The sequence below is a fragment of the Culex pipiens genome, chromosome 1 (assembly GCF_016801865.2).
Source record: "Culex pipiens pallens isolate TS chromosome 1, TS_CPP_V2, whole genome shotgun sequence".
Classification (NCBI taxonomy): Eukaryota; Metazoa; Arthropoda; class Insecta; order Diptera; family Culicidae; genus Culex; species Culex pipiens.
Genome location: NC_068937.1, coordinates 76,008,147 through 76,022,961, shown reverse-complemented (window position 1 = coordinate 76,022,961; position 14,815 = coordinate 76,008,147). Strand labels below are relative to the sequence as shown.

The window sequence follows — 14,815 nt, the reverse complement described above, 5'->3', positions numbered from 1 at the left end:
GCCAAGACGAAGACGACGGAATCAACCAGCTTCGCGGTGACGTCAGTAAGGACGAAAGCAGCGGCGTCCACACGATTGACGCGCGGCTCGACGAGAACTTTGCACGCCACGCCATCCAGAACTCCAGCAGCACACAACCTTAACATCATAATAGTTAGCTGTTTCCTTATCCCTTCATTGTAAAACTGTTTGATTACATTAAATGTTGAGTGTGGGTTTTGGGGTTGGGTAGCTTTTTTTTATTTATGTATAGTTTTACCGGAATTTTGACCGGAATACAAATAAAAGGCTTAAATTAGTACAACATCGTCTAATCACTTTCTTTCTGGTTGAAATTCAGATCAACCAGAACAAACACGAAAATCAATAAGTAAAAACAAGAAGAAGAAGAAGCTGTCAAATCAACCCGTCCATTCCGTTTCGATTCCGTTTGAATTCCGCTTGAACCGATTTGCGGCGAAAATTCAAACGGAACCCGTTGTTGCGTTTGAAACGGAATGCGGTTTAGAATCTAAAACGAACACTGTTTCCCAGATACGAGATTTTCTTACAGAATTGGTTCTGTAAGAATCCTGCTAGAATGATTCTAGCAGCCCTGTCAGAATTCTGTAAGAATTTTGTAAGAATTTTGTAAGAATTTTCCAGCTGAAAAATACTGCTCACTGATTGGCTGGCGTGTTACCGGTTCAAATCATGTTGCAACAAGATTAACTTTCGCTCCATTTTTAACCATTTCAACAAGATGGACGTATTTTCCCCCGAAAAAAAACTCTGCCCGCTTCAATTTGCCAGGCCGTTGGCCGTATAGCTGGTTCCGAGGACAATCTGGAGATTCCGTCGGAAATCAAAACTCAGCTGGCAGATTAAAACAAATCATCGCAGGTAAGCCGTCACTCCCACCATTCCGGCATACTTTTCGAAAAAATTAGGCATGATAAAACTTAACCTACTTTTCCGCTCTTTGCAGGCATGGCTCTGCATTTTTTGCGACATCCAGACCTCGGATCTGATGTCTGGATTCTCCCCTCTGCATCATTGGCCGCGACATAGTCTACAAATATTCCCAAACCGGGCTACTCGGACAGATTGACAATGAAAAGCAGAGTGCTCTACCGAAGGATCAACAGCCGCCTGCGTGGTGAATTTGAAATGATGTGACCGGCATTAAAGCAGAAAATTATTTGTAATGAAAAGTGAAATAAATTTTGTTCGAAATGAAATTTTATTTTGCTTAAATGTATTCAACAATAAAATTCCGACAAAATTCTAGCAGGATTCTAGCAGAAAATTTTGCCGTCTAATTCTAGCAAAATTCTCACATATTTCTAGCAGGATAGCCTGTCAGAATAGTTCTAGCAGGATTCTAGCAGGGTTCTTACAAAACCGGTTGCTTTCACCGGATTCTGCTAGAACCGGTTATTGCATTTGAGCTAGAATTCTCTGAGAATTCTTGCAAAGATCTGGCAAGATGATGACAGCGTTCTAGTAAGAATATTTTTTCTCTGCTAGAATTCTGAAAGAATCCTGCGAGAACGCCGTGACTGGGTTAGAATTCGAATCGAACTTTTTTCGCTCAAGCGGAATTCTAAACGGAATTCAAACGGAACGCGCTGAGTGGGCTGTTTAGAATCCGAATCGAACTTTTTTCGCTCAAGTGGAATTCTAAACGGAATTCAAACGGAACGCGCTGAGTGGGAGTGTTCATTTTAGATTCTAAACCGCATTCCGTTTCAAACGCAACAACCGGTTCCGTTTGAGTTTTCGCCGCAAATCGGTTCAAGCGGAATTCAAACGGAATCGAAATGGAATGGACGGGTTGCTTTTGACAGCTGCTTCTTCTTCTTTCTGGTTTTCTTTTTGTTTTGGTTGAATCCAAATTAATTAGAATTCAACCAAAAATGTTGAATAATCTAGATTTTCTTATTATAAAACTGTTTTATTTATTTTTAGCTATTTACATCAATCGTTCAATGAAACGCTTCCCAACCCCGATTCCCCTTATTTTAATTATTATTACCGTAAACTGGGGTCAATCGGGACACATGGGGCGAATTGGGACAGCAGTTTTAACCATGTTGGAGCACAATATTTTGATTTTTCTGGTTGGTTTCGGATAGAACAGACTCAGACCAACAAAATGTGTACATCCATTTCCAAATTTAAAAGCTTTAAGTGCTCTAAAAACGGCTGTCCCTATTCAGACTGTAGTCCCGATTCGCCCCAGATTACGGTACTTTAGGTTAACAGTGTGGTAAATGTATATCCCTCGGCCCGGTCGACACGTCGGATCCCTTGCCATCGCCATACTCCGTTAGGTTAGTCCGTTCCCGGCGGCAATTTGTCCATTTTGAGGTCGCTGTAGGTACGCTTGACGTTGGTTGCGGCCGCTGCAGCAGTCTTGGCCTGCTCCTCCGCAAACTTTCGCTTCTCGGTCTCCATGCGTTCCTGCACGGCTTTCTGGCGAGTCCTTCCGGTCCTTCCTATTCACTTTTTGCGTTCGAATTTCGCTTCCTGTACGGGCTGTTAACGTTTAGCTTTGGCCTTGGCCTGCCATGCAGCTTCTTCCTCCTACTCGGGCTTGTGTTTTTTGCTTCGGCCGCCTCTTTGGCTTCTGACATGGTTCTCCAGCAGAAGGACACTCAGCGAGCGGTTCATGTCCAGGATCAACCCTCGGGACCAACCGACGAGAGCATCGCAATAATTCCGCGCTGGCCGCACTCAACCCCGCAGCGTTCTTCATTCGTATCAGGATACGCTCGTTGACCTCGAGCGAATGGCTCAAATTGACGATTGACCAAACGCGAACCCGCGCAGATTGGATAACATTCCGTAAGATTTGGGCGCGTTTCTAGCGTACAAGTTGGTCTAACGACGGAGAAGCTGCAGAGGACAAACAATGATTAAATAAAGAATAAACAGCTTCCCGATCAATTAAATCCCCTCAGCAAAACAAACACGTACACGAATCTACGCCCCATGATTCCGACAACTTCAATGCTGCCTAAGCCGACGACGCCGCTTCAACAACCAAAGTGATGAACGACTCCGCTACCTTCTCGTACAAAGCCGTCAAGTTCTTCGTCCTCAGAGTGGCACCGCTTGCCAAACTTGGTCGTCAAATTGGCCATTGGTTCTGACTTGGCACAACCGATGTGCCGGTCAACCTAGACGATCTTCTGCACCTCGGTCGGTCCCGTCAACAGCACGTGATACGCTTCTCCACGGTTATCAGCACACCTGAAAACGTAAACCAGAGTTAACTATCATTTTGGCAAATACTCTACCCACACTAATCTTACAGATACCGGTCACCACCGAATCGAGCTTAATGGCCTCATTGGCGGTATCGGCTTGATAAAGAACTCGACCGTCTGCTCCTCGTTTCGCTCGAACGCGTCGAAACTCGGTCTCCTTTCCGTTTAACTGATGCTTCAGTCCTAACTTGGGCACCTTCGCAGTAACCGCGTCCAACGCCGAAATCTGATCTCTTATGATTTTCTTCTCCGCCAGCTTTAACTACAGTTTGTCTAGGAAACAGTTTGGCCAATGTTTGACAGATCCAAACGCGCTGGACACCAAACGCTCTTTACGCCCAGCAAAACTGGCAGTGTTGCAAGCACAAAACATACGTTGCCAGTGCCTATTTATTTTGCATCGGCCAGTCTGTTTCCCCTAGACAGTCTGTAGCTTTAACTTCATCGTGTCCACGTTTGAGTTGGCCTTCTGCGTCTCCTACTCCTGCTCCAATTTCTCAACCTCCCCGTCGGCCCTCCAGCTTAGCCTTGTGACGAAGCCGCCAGCTTTTCCTCCATGCAGAAAAAAAGAACAAAATAATAAAATAATTAAAAATAATATGATAAAATATAAAAAAGTAATAAAGTAAAATGAAACATTACAAAAATAAAGATCAAGACAGTAGAGGAATAAACTCATCAAGAATTCAAAGCTAGAAGAAAATACAAGAGATAAGAAAGAAAAAATACAAAACTGAATTGAAGCAATATGAGGAATTTAAGAGTTTTAGAAACATAGATTTCTCAAAATCATGCGCCGCTGATCATCTGCTCAACTTCCAAAGGTGACTGCGTCGGATTAACGGCACCGGCACTATGACAGTCCTCCTGCGCCCACTTCAGCCCCCGGTCATCTCGGCGATCTCCACCGCGACTAAAGTCACGCCGATCCTGCTCTACTATCCCGGCTGTCACCTTGATCTACAAGACGCACTCCGGGACAGCAATACAGCAGCCTCCGATTCGGCTGTTGCCTTCTCGCGCCCTCGTTTAGCAGGAGCTGCTGGATTTGGAAGGAGAAGCTGCACCTGAAAGGAGGAAGATAGTAAAAGAGTTTAATGTTGAATGCTACATAAAGTTCGCTCTTTAAGGAAATAGTTGAAAAAAAAAATTCAACTCCCCGGTTACGCCACGTCATTGGAAGGATTTGACTTTTTAGCGGGTAACGAGGCCACCTTCTCTATCAGTTCCGTCGCGTCAGCCTTAGCCTGTCCGTGGCAACGTTTGGCCTGCGCCGCCTCCACAGTAACTTCCGGTTCCAGCTGCTCCTTTACCACCTCCTTGTTATGCGCTGTTCGTTGTATGGCCTTTGTAGCAGTGACCTTTACACCCAGTGACCGCAGCCTCAGGGTTGCGTTTTTTCCTCTTTTGGGCGGCGGCCGCCGGTTGTTTCCGGGGTTTCTTCCGGTGAGGCAACTGCAGCAACTTCCAGAACATCCAGGATCACTTATGCTTCCCGCCATTTTCTGCAACTCCTGTTTCTTTTTTGCTGCCGGTACTTTAACCCGCGCAGTTCCGCGGCGGTTACGGAATGGCTGTTCCGGTGGCCTCTGCAGTGATATTTTTAAACACCGGTTAATTAGAGCATGAAGACTTAGAGGAGGAGGTGCCGTTTTTTGTTTTTCACCGCGACGGTACAAAATTTGTCACTTCTCACACGGAGGATAGGCATTACACGAAATCGAGTTCGATTACACGAAATTCAGTTCAGGTACGATTACATACTTTCGTGTAAGAGGGGTCGAACTGGATTTCGTGTAAAATTGAAATTGAAACGTTTCACCGGGTAAAAATTGCCTGTTGCCTATATTTGGGCGTTTTTGCATTTGCTTTGGGATTCTTATTAAGGGAAATTAGATTGATGAACTATGAGTTGAACAATGTTTCTTTAAGTTTATTAACAAAATGTTTACAATGACTTGATGATAAAAACATATTCGACAATTTTACACAATATAAATTACAAACAATGCCTGTGTCCGATCAATACCGGAAAGCCACAGTCAGAACACTTCGAGGCAGTGCCAAGTTCTCAAACTGGTTCCGGCTTGTTGGCCTCCTATTGCAACTTCTTCGCTCCGGTCAACGTTGTCACATCGTTCGATCGATTATAACCATGACTTCACGGTACGTCCATCGGCGTAACGTAGACCTCGGTATCCCGTTGTCAGCACAATCTTGTTAGTTCCACGGTTTGGCTAGCTTCCATCCTCTTCAACTTTAGCACAAATTGCCGGAACCAGGTTCCAAACTGGTTGAAACGACAATCACGACGACATCTTTACGATGTGTTTCCGGCTGCCACGTAACTAGAAAAAATAAAAACCAATTAGTACCATTAACTCCAAAATAATTCAAGCTTATATCGCTCACCGGAAGGCCGTTCAACCTGCTGTTCCTTGCAAACGCTCGTCGGCAGCAGACACACGGCACCGCCTTGACACCTTCAGCCACCAACTTGCTGTTATGCTTTATGGCCTCGCTATCGACGTTGGTGAAAAACCAATGACCCAGTTATGCAGCTGGACCGACTCCTCCCGATCTGGCGTGTCTCATTATGGATTCGGCCGGCAACACCTAGGCTTGCTCCTAGTCCAGTTGACCGAATTATCTTTCCTCAGCTCGTCGCAATAGCTATCCGGCTCTACCGGTCTTGGCGGATGTCACGGTAATTCGGCGCTACCATCGTCACCGAGCTCGGTCTTGTCCTCACTTAGAGCATAGCCCTGCAAAGAATTGTAAAAAGGTTTACATTTTTAATAATCTACCCAAGTAACCATCCAGCACTTAAACCCGGTCACTGTTTGGCCCTTAATGCGCTTTCACAGCTGCGAGTAAAAGCTAAACAGTTTTTACTTCAGCACTAACAGCTACTATAGTGCTGAATAGTGGCCGCTTTTGGACTTTACTCGGCTGATTAAGTGCTGGCCTCGACTGTTTCTGTCCACCCCTGCGGTAAACGTAAAAAAAAAGCGAGAGCAAAAGTGTATCTATCTCCCTCTTCCCCGCCTTTTCCCTACACACTCTCAATTCTATTTTTGGTTTGCCCACAGCTGCTTTACCGATTGAGTTATTTTTGTAATGTTGGTTTGCTGCTTATTCCAGAAGTGATGAAGTTGACGTCGCCGATGTGGTGGTTGTTCCTGAGCCCGTGTCCTCACGGCTATATGAGGAGTCGTTCTAAGATGTGATTACAAGGATTCATGTACTTCATATGAATGGACATATACTTCTTTTTATTGAAATTTCTTTACATCACATAAATGCTTATAAAACTAATGTCTCCATTTTAATGAAAGAGAATTTACTTTATTTTTACATTTATTTGCCGTGTTTCGTGTGACGTGGAAAACCAAAACAACTCCCACCCGGTTTAGGGTAGCAACCTAGCTCATTCTCCGTTGTTGACGATGACGTCATGCGGGTCATAGCCTTCGACGGTGCATCTAAATCTGTTCTGAAACTCCCCTTTGCACTTCCGGACTTCTAGTGGGCCAACCACTGAAGCAACACCCGAGCGGGACTCGCGGGGACGGCTGCTTGAAGTTCTCCGTCATTGAGACGATGGATTATTCTATAAAAACTGAAAACGTATAATATAATAGATGAAAAATGGAAAAATATCTGATAATATCAGAAACTTACATGATAAAACACCTAAATATATATTAAAAAACAATTTCTGTACAAAAAAAATTCTGACTGTGTGACTGCAAGAGTGAGCAAGAAGTTTGTTTACTCTGGTACTCTCTCTTTCACACTTCACAAGTCAGAATCGTGTTGCCAGTTTGATGGAAATTTTTAGAAGTGTTGCTAGTAGCGGCACTTAATCAGCATTATCTTAGCTTTTGACAATGCTAATGATTTAGTGCTGATTTGCATTAACAAATGCTGTTGGAAGACTAATCAGCAATAGAATGCCGATTTATTGCTATTTTATGACTTTTTTAAGTGCTGGATGGTTACTTGGGTAATTAGTTTGTGAATGGTTTACCTACTGGAAAACTGTAATCACCGGCTCAGAGGTTGCCAATCATCTAGCCAATGACTTGGTCCAGCAACTCGGTCAACCAAGGTGCAATTTGGCGCTAAAATTCCTTTTGTCCTCGATGATCCTTTTCATCCTTGGTGTTCTGCCCTGCAGCAGTTTGGACGCCGTGATGAGATCCAGCATTTCCCCACCAAATCTTGGGTAATCTTGTCCTACAGTATCCTAGTTACGGACTGCATCTGAGTCACGGATTGGGGCGATGAAGTCTGCCTGGTTAAATCTGGACAAAGAGCTGGACAAAGAGCTGGAAATTAATCGCAAGTTTTCAGTAAACACAAATCTCAGCAACTCAACTTTGTTTTTTACCTTCTCGATGTACTTTTCGGTTTGAATATTTTCGTGCTTCCGGTCACGGACAGCCAGAGGAGTTCCGATGATACCTCGTGCTTCTTGCTTCCGGTTCCCGTTCAAGCCGGCACCGTCGCCCTGCAAAGAAAGAAACAAACAATAAAGTAAGCATAAAAAGAAAGCGATGAAATGGGGAGAAAGCGATGTTTGTACTTTGTACCTTTTGATCGACCTCCCAACGTAGATCGGTGACCGGAAGTCTTCAGGAACATCGGCCGAGGGTCTTGTCAACGAGCTATAAGGGCTCAGGTTGGGACTTTGCTCGCGAAGTGGGCGCACTGTAGCCGGACCGTCTTTTCCTCAGATCGGGAACAACCCGGAGATCAACGCCTCCGTTAGCTGTTGGTTTGAGAAGGGCGATCGACGTTTCCCGGCTGGGAAGTTAGCGCCACCGCCGCCTAGGCGTGCCCAAAACGAGAGTTCCCGATCCTGGAAGCACATGGGATGGGATTCGATTTCGAGCACTTCGTCCCTCTTCGAAAAGGATACGGATTTGGCCGGCTCGCCGTCCGAGTTCATGCGGTCAAAACTGCGCCGTCACGAGGAGAGCGACTGGTCATCACCTGCCGTGACCGTCTTGGCAGGGATCTTCTTCAACAGAGTGACGTTCTGGGTTTTGGGAGGGAATTTGCGGGTGGGTTGTTGCTGAAAGAGTTTAAATGTTAGTGAGGCTGACTTTGACCAAATCCACAACACTTACCGGCGTCTTCTTAAGTATCCCGGCGGGCGCTCCGGCACTCTGCTCTCTCTGGTTGCTCTTCTCGCCCAGCCGCGAAAAGATTGAACCTCCGCCGCCGCCAGAACTGGCACTTCTCTTCCCAAGCGCCTCGATACTCTTGAGCATGACCTTCGAGGCCATCTTCTTCGGCGATTTCCGTCCGTTTCCGGTGCGTCAATGTCGACGTCCATTTCTCCATCCTCCTCTTCGTCTTCATTGGAGTTGCACTCGAACCGTTTGAAGACGGCACTCCGTTTGCCTAAGCAACCGACCAGCGATGCCTTCTTGTCCGAACCCTCGTTGATGGTGGGCACAATGTTCGTGGAAGATCCGCCGCCAGCCGGAAGTGTGATTTTGTTCTTGGAAGAGCCATTCCGCGATTTGCTCGGCAGAGATTTCGCCGAGCTGGGGCCTGAAAAGATCAACAAGGGTTAAAAGCGAATTCTTAAGCGCTCCTGAGGAGAAAGGATCTTACGGGACACCGACGATTTGGGTGGGTTGCTCAGCGTGGCGGAAACCGCCGCCACCGGAACCAGATTGGTTAAGTGTTCCGGCAGTTCTGGCTTCTCGACGACTACCGACTGCGAGGACAGCACCCGGTCGCGGGCACTCTGGTCGCACACAGTCTTCGAGTGGCGCTGGATGGCAATAATGTCTCCCATCGTCGTGATGCCCATCTCCGGCAGCATGTCCTTCTGGATCCGGTTCCCAACAAACACTGGCGTACCCGGCGGCAGCCTGCGACGGAATGCTGGCATGGTGAATAACTTCATCCCTGTCGCAGGAAGAGATAAAAAAACGGTTCCCCCGAAAAAGGGCTGTCAATAATTTAGCTCCACGTTTTGAGTGGCATCACAACAAAACTCCCGCAACACTTACAGGCCGAGGACATCTTTTCGAGCCGGACCGTGTTCCGTGGCGCGCTTTACGCGTCGGTTTAGCTTCGAAAACAGATCCAAAAAAGTTTTCTAGTTGACCGAGTAGCACCACACCTGGAAACAAGCAAAAAAAAGTGGGGTTAGTTTTGAGTCTGAAAATCCTCCAGTCAAAAAACCAAGAATTCCACTTCCCTCCGACCTAAGAACCATGAATTCACGCGAACCAGGCCACAAAAATATTCATTGGTCCGAAATTCTTAGTTATCCGGTCTGGGGGAACCGGAATCTTACTTTTTCTGACCGCATCCGACAGCTTTGTGTCAACTCCTGCCGGAAGGTAGAATTTCACTTCCTCCAGACCGAAGAACCAAGAATTCAACCGAATCCGGCCACAAAAACATTCACTGTTACGTAATTCTTGGTTATCCGGTCTGGGGAACCGGAATGGTGCCTTTTCCGGCCACTGTTCCCAAACTGAGGCAAAACGGCAAAACTCACCATTTCAACTCCTCTGACCACCGAAATCCAAATTGCACTAAGTCCCGATTTGACAGCGAGTGAAACGATTCCGCAGATTCTTCAAAATTTTTCTAAGTCCAAAAGTTACACCTTTTTCAGTTCGGACCCCTGAACTGGCAAAGATGTAACTTTTACACTTTTTGCAGTTCGCACTTTACACTTTTTTCAGTTCGAGGGTTGAAACTAGTCGGTGGTGTAAAATCGAACTGCAAAAAGTGTAATGCTGATTCTCCGTGCACGCAACATCACAAATCTCGCGCAAACTGTGAAACGACTTTCGCGAAAAAATCCAAGATCGAACATGTTTGACGTTTCACTCACACACTGAAAGATAAACCGCTACGGCGAAATCTGGCGAGATGTCATCGAGGTTCCGCTGTACACCAGCAGGTGTCGCCAATGTGCAAAAGTGGTTAAACGGAATTGAGGTTTTGCAGCGCGACTGTGTTTCAAATGTAGGTGGCGCCAAAATGAGGTTACTTGCCAAAAATCGTATTCCTTTCTGCTAGATTGAAGAACAAAATCGCTTATTTCTCATGATTCCCTGCATCAATTTTAATTAAACTGGTTGCAAAAGACGAGAAAAAATTTTTGCTTTAAAATAATGAACATCAACTTTGTGCGCAAAAATTTGTGACTTTTTTCTTTAAAAAACATGTTTTGGAACACGAAAAAATTTCCCTGTATATATCAAGGAAATAAACAGTTATATAGTTTATAACAGATGTGTAAACGTATATTCAAACATTTTTATTGATTTTTGACAGACTTTCTTGCCAAATAGTCCAAATTACTATCTTTTTCTAAATTTACAGTTTTCTCATAGAAAAATCAAACAAATATTGGAAAGTTGTACACCAAATTGTTGGAAATAATTTTTCTCATCCGAATCCGGCATAATTTTTATAAAAATGATGATTAGGAAGGAAAAAACACATTTTTTCTAAAAATCATAGGTTTACGCTATTTGTTCATAGGTGGCGACACATGTCTTTTAGCTTTGCTGCAAATTCTCTATCGAAACGGAGTCCAACCGGAGATTCCGTTTAGAAAATTTCGAAGCAATTTTCGAAGCGGAATGAACCCGTCATGCGGAAAATGGTTTGATTGGGATAAAAGCTGATTCGAAATCCGGACACTTTTGATTCGAATTCTGGACACTCGATTTTGCTTATGAATCGCACAAATTTGGACTGAAATTTAAGTGAACGGCATTCTTTAGGTCTCAAATAAGCTGTTAACATCAAAACAATCGATATTTTGTATAAAATTTTGCCAGAATTTAAGGAAATCATATTTAAAATGATAGTTGATTTTAGAATTCATCAAATAACACAGTTTTGACCGAGGTTTTCACAATAATTATGCGAACTTATATCCAAATTGATAAAACAAGATGAGGAGTCCGGATTTCGAAGCGTCTGGGAATTCGAATCATGAGGTTAATGACCTATTTAATAAATTGTAGGATTGTTTGGGGAATGGAAAATGTACGGTTGCACCCTATCATTTAGGAAAAATCATTCGACAAATAGTGAATGTATGGTTGTTGACTATGCGGGTATCCTTTTAAACGGTACTCTAGGTTTTAAAAGGGTCATACCTATCCTTTGAATCCACCTCGCTGGCTTTACCCTTTAAAAGGGTACCGTAAACTGGGGTCAATCGGGACACATGGGGCGAATTGGGACAGCAGTTTTAACCATGTTGGAGCACAATATTTTGATTTTTCTGGTTGGTTTCGGTTAGAACAGACTCAGGCCAACAAAATGTGTACAATCATTTCCAAATTCAAAAGCTTTAAGTGCTCTAAAAACTGCTGTCCCTATTCAGACTGTAGTCCCGATTGACCCCGGATTACGGTACTTTCCTTGGCTGCAAACGATGCCAGTGCCGCCCTGCATTTAGAAACGGGTACTTCTTCGTGGACTTCACAGAAAAAAAAATGATGGTAATAGAGTTATCTAAGCCCGCTCTCATGCACACTTGCTATGTTAATTGTTTATTCTTCAAGCTTATGTAGACTACTTACAATTTTCTTACATACTAGATATTATTTCTATTGTACAGATTTTTTCGTAGTTCCGGTTTAGACATGTCGAAATGTATGTACTGTGAATTTTCATTATAAAAGCGCATCATTTGATTTAATGGCGATTTTTTTTAAATAATTTGTCGTGTATGCAGTTATTCTATAAAGTGGTGAATGTCTAAGAGTACGGCTTTGTTCATGAATACTATTGCTGACTGTATGCGTTGAGAAATAATGTCGTTGATGAAAAAGAGCATGGCAAATTTACGACGTTCTTGTAATGATTGTATGTTTACCCAGTAAGAAATACGGGGCCGATCGGGTCTGATCGTAAGAACGACGATCAGACCTACAGGGGCCGATGCGGGTCTGATTTTGAGCACGCATCAGACCCGAATCAAGGTATTTTGCACCCGAAACGTCAACCTGTCAAGGTTGTTCGAATATCGCAACACTCAAAAAAACATTCACGTTGAAGTTACGTGAAAAGCTATGTGGTATTTTTCCACTAGAGTTTTCACCTGGGTGCAGAATAGTTGTCCGCAAAGCGGCCTCAATTTAGAACTGTCAAAGCGGAACCAATTTACTGTTCGCATAATTATACCAAGAAGTGGCAAGTATTGTGATCGATCTAAAATTTATTTAGTCAAGAATAAAAAAAAATCGATGACTATTGAGGTATTCGAAGTCAAAACATCTTAATAAGAGGTTTGAAATCGAGTTTGGCATAATTCGTCGCTAAAATTTTATAATCGCTATGTCTACAAAATCTATGTTTATGACGCTTTTTTAAATGTTAGAGACGAGTTATCAATAACTATCAATAGTACTTTCCAAATAATATTGGATACTCCGATATTATCACTACACATCAAAGATACATAATCTCGGAACATCCATTCGGTTGCTCTTCTGATTCACGAAATTCCACCCACTTTTGACACAATTTTTCATCACGTGGAAAACAAAAAAGGCCTCTTTTGGCCGCCCATCGTTTAGTCTACGAAGAAAAAAGTGCGAAGCACTTAATTTTTCATCGAAAACATCAACATCAACAGATCCAAAATGTTTTATAATAATTCACTTCAGCAGCAAAAAATATGTCACGCTTGAGCTTGAACATAGCCTTCTACTTTGTTTATGTTTACAGCTGTAGTGCAGATGTATTAGTGGGGAGCAGTGGGGAGCTTTCGAAAATCACGTTACGCATTCTGTCTTTTCAGCACCCAGGTTTTCACGTAACTTCTACGAGGTTACGCTAGTAGAAACGAAATTCGCTTGGCCGGATCATTTCACGTTGATTCTACGTGTTTCACACGTAAAAGCTAAATGAATAAGCTCCTGAATTCTAAATGAATGTTTTAGTAGAAGTTATATGGACATTCGTGTGATACATTTTGCTTTTTATTTATTTGTTTAATGTAATAAGGTAAAAACGAGGGTAAAGATAAAAATAAATATTTTTTTATTGTTTATTCATTGTTTATTTTTTACAGTAAATTTCCTAAAATAATTTAAATTCACTATTTCACTAGCCTTTAGCCTTCATCATCAGGATGCAATAAGCCGAAACCTGCTGAACGCCAGCAGAGTCGAAACGATACAACGCGGAACGGAACGGCCAGCGAGATTGAACCATCTGGTGTAGATGCTGCATGCAGCTTCCGGTTCGGCTGTGGGATCGTCTCATCCGGGCTTGAGATCGTCCTTGCCTTGGTGATCTCGATCTCGTTGGCGACGGCCAGACTCGCCTTCCGGAGGTTGATTCTAAACGTCTACATGCAGGTTCTATCTCTTGCTGGACCATTTTGGTCACCAGATCACCGGTTTGTCGCCGGAAAGACCGCGGAACTGGATTGAGCTTTTCTTTGTGGGCCGGGGAACGTTTTAGATGGAGCAGTAGGTTAACGTTCCCAACTTGTTGAGGCTTTTTTTTCGATCGGTTATCGCGGAATCAAAATCCTGTTACCTGTTAAGTAAAGAAATATATTTTTAAAGTATTGCAATAAAATCTGTCAGAACAAATTTCACTTACCGTTGGTTGTTGAAGATTTCGTTGGAGCTAATCTGAGTGATTCGTCAGATTCGCCACCGCGCTCCTTCTTGGACGAGAACTTTTTTCATACTAACTGGATCACGTAAATTTGATCAACCAACAACCCAAAGATATGTTCATGTCGATGTTACGTGACAACACATATAGAAGCTATGTGAATACTCCCGGTGGAAAAATACTATAAGGTTTTTCACGTAACATCAACGTGAAATCATTTTTTTGCCAGTACACTTTCACATTATTTTTACGTGTGTCACGTAAAACGGGCCTATGGAGGGGAAAATTGGGGTTACGTGATTTTTCACGTAGCATCTACGTGTGGATTTTTTTGAGTGAAGAGGCCTACGTGCAGGGGCGAAGAACGACGTAATGGTGAAAAATCCGACGCGCATTCGCGATCAAAAGCTCAAAAATTCCGACAGATGGCGCAAAGCATCGAAGAATGACGATTCAAATTTTCGCTGTTCGGTTACATAGGAATGCAAACTTAAAATTGAATTTACAGCTCATAGAACAACTTTTGAGAAAAAATTCAAGTAGAACGATTGTTAACTCTTTGCCCTCTATAAATTAACGCAATAAAAAAATTGGAAAAAAAATAATTTTGAAAAAATAATATTGTTTAAAATGATAGAGCATCAAAAGTTAACAAAGTATCAGCTCGAATTTTTGCTCAAAAGTTGTTTTTAACGCTGGAATTTAACAAAACAGAATTCGCATACATAACCTCAAAGGGCGGAAATTTCAATCGACATTCTTCGCTCTGTTCTGCTACTCAACACTAGGTGTCGCATGTCGTTTGACTCTTGAACGGCAATCAACCTCTTTTTTGTTCTCTTCTTCTTCTTTTTCTGTCATCTGTCATTGGATGATTGGATTTGTTTTGCTTAAAACAGATATTCGCGATCAAAAGCTCAAAA

General features: G+C 43.2%; 1 long non-coding RNA gene and 1 pseudogene across 2 annotated transcripts; both read right to left on the bottom strand.

The window, feature by feature from the left end:
• Positions 1–1,971: 1,971 nt before the first annotated feature.
• On the bottom strand, positions 1,972–4,958 carry LOC120425634 (uncharacterized). Of its 2 annotated transcripts, XR_005606561.2 has the most exons (4): positions 4,071–4,958; positions 3,300–3,806; positions 2,962–3,237; positions 1,972–2,880 (listed from the first exon to the last, which is right to left on the bottom strand). It is a non-coding gene; the product is annotated as an uncharacterized LOC120425634 (long non-coding RNA). The 2 variants fall into 2 exon arrangements; XR_005606560.2 differs by having other exon boundaries at positions 1,980–2,880; positions 3,300–4,958.
• Positions 4,959–7,780: 2,822 nt separating this feature from the next.
• On the bottom strand, positions 7,781–10,062 carry LOC120425649 (uncharacterized protein C19orf47 homolog; annotated as a pseudogene).
• Between the last annotated feature and the right edge of the window lie 4,753 nt (positions 10,063–14,815).